This window comes from Mesoplodon bidens (genome assembly GCF_964165515.1).
Source record: "Mesoplodon bidens genome assembly, chromosome: 1".
Lineage (NCBI taxonomy): Eukaryota > Metazoa > Chordata > Mammalia > Artiodactyla > Ziphiidae > Mesoplodon > Mesoplodon bidens.
The window spans coordinates 125,412,206-125,427,698 of record NC_138176.1 but is presented as its reverse complement, the minus strand read 5'-3'; the positions used below and the strand labels follow the sequence as shown (position 1 = coordinate 125,427,698).

Genomic DNA, 15,493 nt, shown 5'->3' with positions numbered 1-15,493 from the left:
GCATTCTCAGAAGCTGGAACAACATGCTCAAATACAATGTTAATATATTCAATGTGGCTGAAAAAGGGAATCTGAGAACAGAAGTGGAAAAGACGAAGCAGCCATCAGATCAGGAAAATCTATATTACATATCAAGAAGTCTGAGCTTTACCTATGCACAGTGTATTGAAAGATGGATTAATACGGTGTAGATATGGCCAGAAAGAAAAAGTGCACTTCAACAAACAGTACTTACTTGTAGTGTTATCTGTGTAATATTGAACTTACCTATTTAATAAACTTGGTAATAATTTATTTATATTCAGTGTATTGAGTTTTCACTATTATTTCAAAGTTCTCATCATGAACTCTTGCCAGATACTATTTATAGAAGAAATGCCTGAATCTGAAGAGACTCAGTAGTTAAGACACTGGTGTCAGATGGGGAGGCACCATTATCATTGACATTACCTGTTGTTTTGTCTCTCCTGTAGAGAGGGAAGGAGAGTCTATGATCACATAGTATACTATCATGCAGATTAGTTCACTTAAACCATCCCTATTTGGAACTGGCATACTTCTTAAATGTGCTAACAATGTAGCTGTTTTCATGTCAAATTATTTTCAAAACATAAATATTAAATGTTTTGTACGTTTTCCCCCCCACAGGAATTTTATATACCTGCTATACACAAGGAAATTAGATAAAGAGGAGTACTATGCCTTAAGGTATTAGTCCATCTTACTTTTTTCCAAGATATCAAGATATGCATAGTGTGACATTGTTTTATGGAAAATCTGATTAAGACAATAAACATACGAAAACATAGAATCTCTGTTGTGAAGTAATATGATTTTGAATAACATTATATTGATTCAGAAGATAGTACATTTTCCATTGGATAATAAACTTTTTTTTTTTTTTTTGGTCTACCAGCATTCTTTTTCTGGAAAAGCCCTTCCCTGACCTGAGAGGCTATCAGTAAAAGGCCCCACCTTCTCCACCATAGGTGGTTCCCTGGGCCAATCATAGGCATCTCAGGACTTTTTTCTTTACTCAAGGCAATGGGTAGGAGGGCTCTATTTTTGAGGGACTGTTAGCCTACCACTAAGGAAAATCTAAGTCTAGAGCCAATAAGCCTGTCTTTACCACCTTAGTGGGTAGTATCTGGCCATGAATAAAGACAGAGGAGAGGAAAGTTAAGATGTGGCTAGAGATCAAGACATTGTTTAAGCTCCTGGATCTAGCCTCAACTCTGCCATTTGTAGATCCTTATATTTTTAATTAGATGAGTCAATATATTTCTTCTTTTCACTTAAGCTACTGTTAATTGATTTTCTGTCACTTGCAACCAAAGAATTCTGGCCAAAATACATACAGTTTTTTGTTTATTCTTAATTTCTAGACAATAAAAATATAGAAATATTAATTCTGATAAATTTATAACTCAAGATATATCAAAATATTTTAAAACCAATCAAATAATAACCTAATCTATTAACTCATCCCAAAATTTTATGAAAGACATTTCATTTTAGAATACTATGCTAGGCAGATACTTAGTTACAACCATATCACATAACATAGCATAGTTGTTATAAGTGTGGGCTCTGGAATTCAGTTGTCTGATTTTGAATCCCAGCTCCACTAATTATAAACTCTCTGATCTTGACTTCTCCTTACCTCAGTTTCCTTATTTATAAATTAAGTTTACAAGGGGACAATCCTCACAGAGCTATGGTGAGAGTTCAATGTAATAATACATGTAAATTGTGCCTGGCACGTAGTAAGTGGTCTATGAATATTAGCTACTATTATTAATGCAATTATTCTTTGAGTCCTTGAAAAAAATTATATCATAATGAAGGCTATTAGTGGTAGCTGTAGGAATGTCAGTGATGAAAAGAGAAGGGAAAACTGCTATAGAGATACTGGTGGACTGCACTCTCGGAAAGCAACCTGATGAAATAGTATTCCAGATAAAAGCCAACTGATCTGCTTATTTGGCAAGTTGGCATGAGGCATAACAGTGCATTTTATAGATATATATGCCATCATCTAGAATCATTCTATATGGGCAAAAGGAAAGTAAAGTAGAAGCAACATTTTCATATTATTTATTCTGTTTGATAATTTGTATTGTTGAGGAATTTTAAGAGATTGGAGACATGTAATATGGTGTTATTGACATAGTGTATTTAAGCCTAATAATGAAATATGGCCCATGTGTCTGAGGATAATTTTACTATTGTATGTGTATATGTGAGAACTGTCTTCTACCTCACTTTCACATGAAAGAGAAATAGGGACAAATCTACAGTCATCAGCATACGTCAAGGGATCTATCAACGATTATCATGCTGATGTGCGTCACTCAAGGCGAGGAAGCCATAAATAGAGAAGGGATTAGCGTTGGTACAAAGACTAGAAAGAAAACAGGTAGATAGATTTTCCTGAAAAATTTTTATAGTCAGTATTATTGCAACTCACTAGCTAAAAACCCACCAATATTGGGATCTTGTGGAGTCCATGTGATTCAGCAGGGGATTGTTTATACACTCGGAAGGTAGTTTATTGCTAACACCTAGTCTGTGATTTCTCAAGGGACCTGGATCTGCAAATCAATAGAGAAGAACTCCTTAGTAAAGTGTAATCCACCTTTACTCATACGATTCCTTTCAGTCTAGAAAGGGTAAAATGGGAATTATATGGCCTGGTCCATCACTATCACTAAACCCTTGTCAAAGTCTAATACACAAACATTTTTCATAATTCTAAAATTATATATGTTTAAATTTGCGACATTACATGTACATAAAGAGAGGTGATTCTAAGTTAATGTGGTTTGAAATTACAACCATATTTAATAAAGGTATAATTTTTGAATTTTAATCGACAAAGTACTTATGCACTAGAGACCAGTTTTGGACATGATCCAGTCTCTATAGTATATCACTCGAGTGTAGACTCCAGGTTTGTTTGGAAGGGCACACTCATCTCCTCAGCTTACAATACCAGCAAGGAACCAACTGCCTTTATAATCTGTACCAACCAGAGGTCCACCAGAGTCACCCTAGAGAGAAAAAGGAAATATACAATTAATATAAAGATGAATAGTGCTTACTTTTCTCTTCTGTAGCAAAGACAAGGAGAAACAGAAGAAAAAAAACCTAAATATTTCAATATTAAAATGATTCTAGTCAAGAACAATTTTGTTTTGTTTTGTTTTCTTGCTGTGCCATGCAGCATATGGGATCTTAGTTCCCCGAGGGATTGAAACTGTGCCTCTTGCAGTGGAAGTGTGGAGTCAACCACTGGACCTCTAGGGAACTCCCCAAGAACATTTTTGGATTCTATAATCATTTATTTAAATCAAAGACATCAGTACATGTCTTTGGATATAACAATATAATAAGAAATATGTCTGAAAAATTTCAACTCAATTATTACCTAAAAGAGATATTTAAGGTATTGTTGCCTATGGCATCATCAGTATGCTGAGGAATTCTCTGATTATCTCCCCAAACTCTCCTATTTTCACTCAGATGTTGACAAAAGAAGTAGTTTATATTTACTCACCACCAGCACTGGGCTACTTCTCTTCCAATCTTGTGGAAACATCGCTCCCGTTCTCAGAATTTTGTAATTTGGCTAAACTACCCTCTATACTCCTTTATGGTTTTCATTTACTGATGTTTAGGCCATTCTTCCAGAAAGATGGGACACCTTAACATCTGGATTTTCCTTTGCTCTAATCTTTCCCATCATCCTGGATAACTTCAACACCCATTGGATGAAAGCATAGTCTTTTGGTTTCTTTGATTCTAATCATCTTCATATTTATTAAATATTTCTGTGTCTCTCTTTGTCATCACCTGGATCAGCTCCACCTCTGAAATGCTACTAACAGCATTACAATTGCAGTGTTTTCACTCCACTACTTTTTAACTCTACTTCTGCCCTTCAACCTCTCAACCATTAAGAATGCTAATTTTTGACTCCTCCGTTCTCTCCTAGTGTATTAACTTACCTCTTACTTTCCATCTTTCTTTATGTGACGATATTCCATAATTTATCCATGCCACTACTCTTTCAACAACATTCTTAGCTTCTTATCTTCCTCCCTACTGTAATCTGGGCCAACTATACACTGTGAAAGAAAACCATGTTACAAATTTACATCCTCAAACCAACACCTCTACCCAGTAGTTATGTGTCCCAAGCCATATTCCTTTCTCATTAAAAAAAAATCATTATTTATTTTTTTATTGTATAAAATGCACATAACATAAAAATTACCATTTTAACCATTTTAAGTATACAATTCAATGGCATTACATACATTCATATTGTGCTATCATCACCACCATCCATCTTCAGAACTTTTTTCCAGCTTGCAAAACTGAAACTCTATACCCATTGAAAATTATTCCCCATTGTCCCCTTCCCCCAGCTCCTGGCAAACACCATTCTACTTTTGGTCTCTATGAATCTGACTACTTTAAGTACCTCATATGAGTGAAGTTGTACAGTATTTGTACTTTTGTGACTGGCTTATTTCACTTAGCATAATGTCTTCAAGTTCATCCACGTTGTAGCATGTCTCAGAATTTCCTTCTTTTTAAGGCTGAATAATATTTAATTTTATGCATATATCACATTTTGCTTATCCATTTACCCATCAATGGAAATTTGTGTTGCTTCAGTCTTTTGGCTATTATGAATAATGCTGCTATGAATATGGATGTAAAAATATCTGTGTCCCTGCTTTTAATTCTTTTGGGTAAATACCTAGAAGTGGAAATGCTGGATCATATGGTAATCTATTTTTAATTTTTTTGAAAAATTGCCATGCTGCTTTTTATATAGGCTCACCATGTTATGCTCCCACCAGCAACATACAAGGCTCATTTCATAATTTTTAAATTTCTCACTCTGAACCTAGTGCCTTAGTTCGTTTTAAATTCATAGAATAAGTAGAGAGTAACAGGTAGCAATCTCTACATTTCTTGTCCTTGGCCCTTTTGATTTCCCAGCTCAACTACATCAGCCTACATCTGTATTTACTCTCCTTTTCAGACAAATGGATGTATTTGGTTCTTTCCAAGGTTAATCCCCCCATCTGTTCTTTGAATCAAGGACCTTGTTCTATCAATAATTGTTCTGTGTATTTGTTTTTTCCTAATATGCCTTCATTTCCTCCACTGTCATTTCTCTCCAGGCATATACATTTGTTTGTTTGTTTGGTTTTGGTCTTGCCTGCCTGAAAAATGACAAACTTTCTGGATTTTAAGACCTCCTCTATTGCCTTAATTATCTTTCTCTCATAGCTAAATGACTTGAAGTAGTAGTCTATACTGAAGTTTCCAGTTTCTCATTCCATTCTCCACTTCTTTTTTTATTTTAAAATTGAGTTATGATTAACATACAATATTATGTTTCAGGTGTATAACATAGTGATTTGATTTTTTATACATTATGAAATGATCACTACGGTAAATCCAAGTACCATCTGTCACCGTACAAAGTTGTTACAATATTATTGACTACATTTCCTATGTGTACGTTACAACCTTATTTATTTTATAGTTGGAATTTTGTATCTCTTAATCCCCTTCACCTATTTCATCTGTCTCCCCACCGCCTACCCTCTGGTAACCACCAGATTGTTCTCTGTTCCTATAAGTCTGCTTCTGTTTTGTTTTTCAGATTCCACATATAAGTGAAATCATATGGTAATTGTTGTTCTGTCTGGCTTATTACACTTAGCACAATACCCTTCAGGTCCATCCATGTTTCTACAAATGGCAAGATTTCATTCTTTTTTTTTATTGCTGAATAATATTCCAGTGTGTGTGTGTGTGTGTGTGTGTGTATACACCACATCTTCTTTATCCATTCACCTATTGATGGACACTTACGTTGCTTCCATAGCATACGGTAGTTCTATTTTTAATTTTTTGAGGAACCTCCATATTGTTTTCCAAAATGGCTGCATCAATTTACATTCCCACCAACAGTGCACAAGGGTTTCCTTGTCTTCACATTCTCTCCATCACTTGTTTCTTGTCTTTTTCATAATTGCCATTATGACAGGTGTGAGGTGATATCTCATTATGGTTTTGATTTGCATTTCCCTAATGATTAGTGATGTTGAGCATCTTTTCATGTGGCAAGAATAGTGTGCAATGGGGAAAAGACAGTCTCTTTAATAGATGGTTCTGTGGAAACTGGACAGCTACATGCAAAAGAATGAAGCTGAACCATTTTCTTACACTATATACAAAAATAAACTCAAAATGGGTTAAAGACTTAAATGTAAGACCTGAAACCATAAAACTCCTAGACGAAAACATAGGCGGTAACCTCTTTGACATTGATCTTAGCAATATTTTTTTGGATATGTCTCCTCAGGCAAGGGCAAGAAAAGCAAACATAAATGAGACTATAGCAAACTAAAAATCTTTTACTCAACTTACTTCTAAATGGTTTTTCCACCAATGCACCTTTCCAAACTTTACCAATAAGCAATTGTTGAATTTGATAGACACTTTCCAGCACTTATCTTACTTGACCTCTTGATGTCATATGTTAACCATCCCCTTTTTTTCTGATCCCTGGACCCCCGTGAGACCAATTTCTTATGCTTTTCTGTCTTTCTGATCTTTCTTATCTCTTACTGTTAGCCCTTTAAAAGCATGTATATCTGAGTTCTGTTACTTAGCTGCTTCTTATTTTATATACTTTATCTGAGCTATTGTATCCATACTCATGAATTTAACTACCACCCAGATGACAATGACTTTTAGGTATATATCTCTAGCTGAACTTTTTCCTGAGCTCAAGGTTTTTATTTACAATGATATAATGGACATATGTACCTGGATATTCCACAGGCATCTCAAATTTAGCAAACCCCAAACTGAACTTTTACCCTCCTTAAACCTGCTCTTTCTCCTATATACCCTCTCTCCAGTTGCTCAGGGAAAAATATAGAGTTAGCAGGTATAACTCCATTTTCTCCTTCCTCGCATCTAATCAGTCTCACAGTCCTGGTCACTCAACTGTCTTATGGTCTTTTCATTCTTACTGTGTCTTAGTTGAAGCCCTTATTACTTTTCACAGGAAAAATATTTTAATAGAGCCCACGATCTCTAGCTTTCTTGCTTCTAGTCCATCTGACACTCTGCGTGTATTGAATCTGGCAGTTAGAAAATCATTAGTAATCTTGGTTAGAATACTTTCAGTGGACTAGTAGGGCAAAAGTCTGCAAGCAGTGGGTCAGAGAGTGAATAAACTGAGAATGTGAAACATTGTTGTAAACTATTCTTTAAAGATTTGACCAAGAAGGGAATAAGAAAGACAGAGTAGGATATATTAAAGGAGAGACCTAATAATGTTTGCAGAATATGTGGAAGAGTGAATTAGAGTGGAAGTTTGGAAAATATGGGAAAAGTTCAAAATTAATGAAAAGTTCAAATACCTGTGTAGATGAAAACAAAGTGGATAAAGAACCCAGATAAGAGATTAGCTTTTCTTTTCTTCCTAATAGATTTATATTTGTACTTATCCTTACCTTCTAAGCTGAGGATGAACAAGTTTCTTCTACTATTCAATCAGGAAGTAAAGAAATTAAAGGAGTAGTTGCTGTCATTTTTTTTTCTAGTTAGTAGGAGGAAATGTCATTTGTTAAGGAATATAAGGGCGTGGTAGGATACATTCAAAGAACATAATAAAAGTTTGACGTCGCACCATAAAAGATGCATTAAAGGATTCTACAGTGTGTTAAGGGCCCAGCTGTAACTACATGACACAAGGTTTTAGCTGTGCTCAGGAGATCGCATATAAGAGCAAATAAGGTGAATAGATTGCTATGTGTTTGGAGATTAGGATGGGTGTGGGGGGAATTAGAAGATGGTGAAATCATTGAGGGCGCTGTCAATAGAGTGGTTGAAATAATAAAACATGGGCTCTAGGCTGCACAAAGTTAGAAGAGAGTCATGGGTTTGAGAGTAATGGACTGCGAGAAAATTGAGAGAAACAAGAATTTAAGTTTGTCATGACTTTGAAGAATAGGTTTAATGGGACATTTGCGAAGTTGGGAATCTGTAATAAGAAACTATAATTATGTATTACAAGTGCTTGTTTGCATGCCTTCTAGCTCCTAGAGTACAAGAATAATGAGTAAAGTGAATTGAATGAATAAAATAAGGGTCCTTCTGGATTTATCACTGATTCTGCCTGCCTAAATAACTTACAGTAGTACTTTAGTAGTTCTAGGACTATTGCTTATAAAGCGCATCAGAGGTATTTGAAGTATATTAAACATATGGAGAGGCAACTTAGTGTAGCATTCAGAGTATAGGCTGTGGAGTCTAATTTCCTGAATTTAAATCTCAGTTCTGCCACTTAATACCTGTGTTAGTTTAGACACATTACTTGACCTCTTTGTCTCAGTCTCTTCATTTGAGAAATAGGGTTTATAATAGTATAAACAAACATCACAAGATTGTCATAACTTGGCTAAATTATTATTTGTAAAGAGCTCAAAAACAGTGCCTGGCACATGAAGATGCCATATAAGGGTTGTCAAATAAATAAAACATTTAGGATGTGGGAGCTACGCTAAATCAAGAAAGGTCCATGATCCATAGGTTTGTTGTTGGACCCAGTTGTGATTCCCAGTCAAAGAGGGCCAGTTGAACTAAAGTCACCAATATTCAATTTAATCTCTTCATTGCTTATTCCAGATTGAGTCTCATCCCCACTCCCATTCAAAGCTTCTTATAACAATAAGGGTGCTTTAACTCAATAGTACTTTAATGAGACCTATCAGATAGCAATATAATTTTAATCAGGTACTTTGACTATGAAACACACATAAGTCTTTAAAAATTGTCAGTCTTTTGAGACAATTGAACAGGTTAATTGGAAATTAAAAAAACATATGAAGAAGATCTTTTTGAAAATGGAATAAGCAGATTTACCTGGCAGGCATCCACACTTCCCTTCAGGAACCCGGCACACAACATTCCAGGTTTGATTGCACCACCATATACCACTTTACTGTTGTAGGCCTTATTATCTATAATCTTCACTAATCCTTTTTGGAGTATATTGGGATTTGTTCCTAAAGGAAAATAAATATATATAACATTTGCTAAAGTCAATATTAATCTCTCTGGCTAGATTATTAGTATCTAACACTATGTAAAATTTCCAAATCAATGTAAAACATGTTTTAATTAAACTTGTATTTGTGTGCTTTCTTAATAACAAAGAGGTATGTTATGAATACACCAAACTATTGTTAAAAATCATCATATTTAGAAATACTTAATGTGTCCATCAATGTGTGATGGGATAGTTTTTACTTTTGAATTGTTTTGGAAGTTTATATTTATTACCTGTATGGTTTAGAAAACAAAACAAAAAATTCATATTCCAGAAATATACATTTTATGATCATTTTTAGATTTTCTACTGTTTGTTACTACAATTCTGAGTCTTGGAATTTTGTGGTTTATTTTTTTCTGCTTTCAAATGCATTTATGAACACAAACAGCCACTAAATCTTTACATTATTAGGGTCATGGTTTCAATGGTCTTTGCTCAAGTATTGCTTTGTCACAGAGAGCTACTCATTTTACCCTATCAAAAATGTCCAAATCCCCTGTAGTTCTTACTTTTGCTATGGTACTTACCTGCATAAAATATGCTATGTAGTCTATTATTTATTGTATCTCATGATTATTGTCTGTCTTTCTTTGCTAAGAATGTAAGCTTTGTAAGGGCAGGAATATTTGCCTATTTTATTCATTAATATATCCAAACGACCTAGGACAATACTTGGAATAAAGGTCGTAATCAAAATAAATATTTATTGAATGAGTGAATGAATAAATGAAATGGAGGAAAATGAATTACTTATTCAAATAATCACTTCTGTAAAAACCACCATTCTTAAGGGAAATCAAGGTAAACAGCTCTATGAAATTGTGGTTTCTATATGAATGTTGTTGAGGATGATTTTCAACCCATTGCACATTACCTCCTTTAAGATGACCCAGAGAAAGAGAGTATTTCTCAGGTTTAATTGTGATTCTGAGTATTTTTTTTTGACTCCTAAAACTCAAACCATGTAATGATGGAAGGTTAGGAACTCACCATCAGACTTTAATGTTCCCTATCTAGTGACCACCACATCAGAACTGGGTGGGAATGCATAAGAAGCTTCTGGAAGACATGCTTTTCAGATGTTGCTTGTATAGAATACTGGTGAAGACAGATGCACAAGAGCAATGTCATTATCGTGTGCTGCTGGTGTAGTGGTAGTTTTCATGAATTATAATATCCTTGACACTTTGCTGTATTTGTGGATCACTTAAAAGAAGCCTCAAACTAACATTCCAGTCTTTGGGATCCCTGGCACTAAAGAAAATAAATTTATTTATTAAAAGTCCTGTATATTGGAGTTGTAGGAATTAATATCTTATACTTTTTTAAAGAACTAGATAAGTTTTGAATTCCCATAGTGCATATAAGCATACAAAAGCAAAGCTATATGTAAGAAAAAAATTAAAATAATGATAACATGAATAGACTTTGAATAACTCAATAAGCTCTATTTTAAAGGATAACTCAAGTAAACTACATATTATTCTTTTTTGTACAGAAAAGACTCAAAGGAATTTAGAAAGATAAATATAATAACACAAGATAATAAGACTAAATAAAAAGTGGGCAAGGATATGGGACAGAGTGAACTTGTGGAAATTAAGGAAATAGTCTAAATCCTCTTTTATATGCATTAAAAACTATAAATAGAAAATATTTCTGACTTTTACTATTACTTGTTAATCAAGGGTTGTACATTAAGCACTGAAAGTAGTACTGTCAGAACAATTTAAAACTCTCAAGTTTGAGAGGGATTTTTGTTTACATATAAAAACAATAAGTGCTATATAGAACCAACAGAAATTAGTGAAATGAACCATCAAACAAAAGGGTAAAAAACTTTTAGGTATAAAAAAGTAAACTTTTGGGCTTCCCTGGAGGCGCAGTGGTTGAGAGTCCGCCTGCCAATGCAGGGGACACGGGTTTGTGCCCCGGTCCGGGAGGATCCCACATGCCGCGGAGCAGCTGGGCCCGTGAGCCATGGCCGCTGAGCCTGCGCGTCCGGAGCCTGTGCTCCGCAATGGGAGAAGCCACAACAGTGAGAGGCCCGCGTACCACAAAAAAACAAAAAACAAAAAACAAAACAAAAAGTAAACTTTTGGTGTAATAATATATCCTTTAAAGAAATAATCATTTCAAGTAGAGGTATAACATATATGGGAGGATGCAGGATGGATTCAAATACTTATGATTAAGTAAATGTGACCAAATGTAATAATGATGAGAAAGGAATAGAAGACCCATATTCAATTTGGGATTTATAATTTCCTTATAAAATTGATTAAGTAGATTTAGCTTAGTGATTCTCAACTGAGAGCTATTTTCTCTTCCAAGAGACATTTGCTAATGTCTAGAGACATTTTTGGTTGTCAGTCTTGTCCTCCAGACACTGACATTTGGTGTTTAGAGGACAAGGATGCTCCTAAACATGCTATAATGCACAGGCTAGTCCCCCACCACAAAGAATTATTTGGTCCAAAATGTCAGTAGTGCCACTGTTGACAACCCTGTTCTAGTCTGAATATATATATATATATATATATATATATATATATATATATTACTGATAATTCATTGAGTAATTATGAGCTATACCTCACAATATTGTACAGCTGGAAGCATAGTTGTATGACTATATTCTTGAAAGATATGTATCAGACTTTTAGGTACTTGAGTGAATTTGAGGACTTTAAGTGGTCCAGAGCTTACTTTAAGGAACAGTGAGCAGCAGTGACAAGCCAGCTGTTACTAATCAGAGTGGCTCCACATTGGTGGACATTGTTCTGTTCTGTTGAAGGCTAGCTTGCCAGGACCATTCCCATTCCTTGGCATCCATGCCCCCTGCTATCTTGCTTCCAGAGGGAGTTATTGTGTGCTCGATTTTCAAAATCGAGTCATTAGCATATAATATTGATACCACTTATGCATGCATTCCTATAGTAAACAACCTTCCTATAATATGGGTCACTGTTAACTTTTAACTGAGAAAAAACACAGTCTTGGAAAAGTCAGGACTACTTTACTAATGACATGAGATTTCCTGAGAATTCATTCAAAGTAGGTTGACATCTTTCTCCCCCATTCTCATCACTCACATACATCTTTTTGTGCATGGTTCGGCCTTGCTATGACCTGTTGAAAGAGGTAGGTGGAATTAAATGTTTAAATTTGGAAGATAATTGTATAACAAATTACAAAGTTGCATGGGGAAATGTGTGCTTTTTAATTTTGTGAACAGTTGTTTAAAGCAATAATTGCTATTAAACATTCATAAGAAAGTGTGAATGAATGTCAATGTGAATGAGATACTGATGAGAAACAGAGTAGACAGAAATGTATTTGCATTCAAGTTACAACAAACAATACTTGGATAAAAGGAAAAGCACATGAAGATAGCCAACACTTTCCCCAAAGTTATATGCTTCTCTGTATCAGGACTGTGCTTTAGTGTCAATTTAGATCCAGAGAAACTGCTAGACTCTTAAGTCTTTAAAGCAAATTTGCAGTAATAGTGTAACTTCATTATTATTCTACCCATCTGACCCTCTCTCTGATTTTCGTGATTATCTCGTCTTATTCCAACTAAAGCACTGAGCTTGTCCCTTAACAGTTTATGGTACTTTTTGCTAGAGATCGTCAACCTCACTAATAAATATTTTTATAGGGCAAGAATCATATCTTTAAATAAAAATGTATCTCCAGAACCTACTAGAGATAACCCATCACATAAAAGGAGTGCAAACAAGTTCTCAAATGTTTGTAGAAATGAAGTCTATATAGCGTAATCCATGAGACATCTTAAAGTAAAAAATATTTGACTGCAAAACCCTCTTCTGTATTAGGTTTGTTCCTAAGAATTTGGAGAGTGAATAAAATTTGCCAAAATCAATGCAGTGGGCGTAGATTAAGGTAGTGGTCTCAGTCAGTGTCAATTTTGCATACCACCTCCCATCCCCAGGAGTAATTTGGCAATATCTGGAGACATTTTTGGTTGTCATAACTGGGAGGGGGGCAGTGTTGGGCTACTAATATCTAGTGGGTAGAGGTCAGTAATCCTGCTAAAAATTCTATAATGCATGGACTATCCTTGAAACAAAGAATTATCTGGCCAAAAGCATTAGTAGTTAGGGTTGAGAAACTCTGAATTAAAGAAAGATGTTTGTATCAAGAATGAGAATATTTAAATTAATTGGAAAGGTTAGATGGTCAATTGCTTCACAGAGATGTTGTTTGTTATATGTGACAAGATGTATCTTGAGGTATTCTCTCCTGAGGGTGGAAAGGATTAGAAGCACAGGGGAGGGACATGTAGACTTTTAAAAAACCTTCACTAGCCCTTTGAAATCCTTAAGTTTGTATATTGCTTCTGATTCTAGACTTCTCTTTGATGAAACCCAAACTTCAGGTTGTTAAGGCATCCTCTTGATAAACATCACTGAATTTGAATGAGACTGCACTCACACTGACTCACTAAGTGTGACTCCCTTTTCTTTCCCTCTTTCTATCCACTCCCTTATCATGGACGCTACAGAGGATAAAGAAAATAATGCAGACCTGAAGATATAAGGGTTCCTCCTGATCTTCCTTTCTGTTTGGACAACTCCTAAAGGAAGTTGGCTTTTACTCAACTTCCTTCAGAGGTATGTAAAAACAAAGATAATAATCTGTGGGCTAGGAGAACCTCCCCTGGGTGACTCTACTTCTCCGTTTCTGCTCTTACTCAGAATTTTAATCTAATTTATATCCACTCACCAATTTTTATTCTGAGTTTTTATTTACTCATGATTGATTTGTCTGTTAAGCTTTTAGCCACCACCTCTGCAGTACTACCTTGTTATTACCTCTGCCAAAATCTTACCTGGCACCTTAGAGCTTTTGTTATGTCAAAAGAGGTCATTTGACAAATTTCAAGGATTTAAGGAATATAATGAAGACTCTCTGGGTGATACTTTCAGAAAAATCAGATAATCTACCAAGCTCTTACAGTCTCGTTACACTTCTAACTTCTACTCCATCAGCTATTACTGCATTAAAAATTTTTTTTATCAAAGTATAGTTGATTTACAATGTTGTGTTAATTTCTGCTGTACAGCAAAGTGACTCAGTTATATATATATACTCTTTTTCATATTCTTTTCCGTTATGGTTTATCACATGATATTGAATATAGTTCCTTGTGCTATACAGTAGGACTTTGTTGTTTATCCTATTACTGCACTTTAATATACTTTACGTCACATGCCAAACTCTATTCTCTTCAACCCTGTTCAATTTTTCTTGCCTACATCTCCCTTCTCCCTTCTTATTTAAAGTACAATTAAAATCTCAGATAAACCAAGGCAAATTCAGGATACTGGTCTGGATGGTTGTTTAGTGTCCCAGATGGGGGGATGGACAAATTGGCTCATCTCTTTCTTACCACTGCTTTTATTCCTGTGTTGACTACCTCTCTCTACCAACCTGACAAATTCCTAATTGTGGATTTTGATCATATCAGTACTGAAGTTTTTAACTGGAATAATTGACTTAAAAATGTCTTATTAGTTGCTTAAGCATTGTTCAGTCAAAATATATCACAGAGAAAAACAATCTAATACAGATTTGTGTTTAAGTTTTGCCCAGGTTGCTCAGAAATAACTGTGATGTGACTGAAGGATAGCAAGAGCCATTGGGGTTGGTGTCACCTGGCTCTGGAGGGCAATTCCTCTAATCCAGTTGCTCCAATCAACCTCAGATAAGAGGAGTGCTTCTCCTGACAGTGTGCTCCAGGTTCTAGCAACCTTGGGGATCACATTTCCCAAAGTGGGAGAGTAGAAACAGAATGCCTCGCCCAACAAGCAGCTGCTTGCATGTAAGGCAGCTGACTTCTTAGCACACTAAACTTGGCTTCTAGGATTAGAATTCCATAGTGAGTTCCTAGGCCTGAAGTTTTCATTGGCAGAGTAGAAAATGCAAAGGGCTAACATCTTTTGAGTGCTTATCATGAGCATATATTCTTTTAAGTACCTTACTTGTACCTTCTTTTGTCATCACAATAGCTTGGAACAGAAGATTTGAGAAGTTAAATAACCTGTGTAAATTCATCCAGTTAGGAAGTGCTAGATCTGGGGCTCAAAACTAATGTGTAGCTAGTTTTAGAGTCTAAGTTCTTAATTATCACTGCTGTGCTTAGATCCCCTCTGCCATCATGGCATGAGATAATGTGTTCCTCATTTTAAATCCATGATATCAGTCAAAGACCATCTACAGTCACCTTCATACAAGTTTCCAGAAGAAAGGTTCCCATTACACCTTTACAGATACCACATTGATTCTCAAGTGGACAGTTGGTTGTTT

General features: G+C 35.2%; 1 pseudogene across 1 annotated transcript in view; it reads right to left on the bottom strand.

Moving 5' to 3' along the window:
• Nucleotides 1-2,891: 2,891 nt before the first annotated feature.
• LOC308627592 (transmembrane protease serine 11C-like) overlaps nt 2,892-15,493 on the bottom strand; it is a 76,102-nt pseudogene continuing 63,500 nt past the window's right edge. Inside the window, exons 5-9 of the transcript in view lie at nt 13,619-13,682; nt 11,867-12,009; nt 10,148-10,411; nt 8,968-9,110; nt 2,892-3,053 (exon numbers count right to left, since the gene is read on the bottom strand). The product of the transcript in view is annotated as a transmembrane protease serine 11C-like (transcript). The remainder of the gene's footprint in view (nt 3,054-8,967; nt 9,111-10,147; nt 10,412-11,866; nt 12,010-13,618; nt 13,683-15,493) is intronic.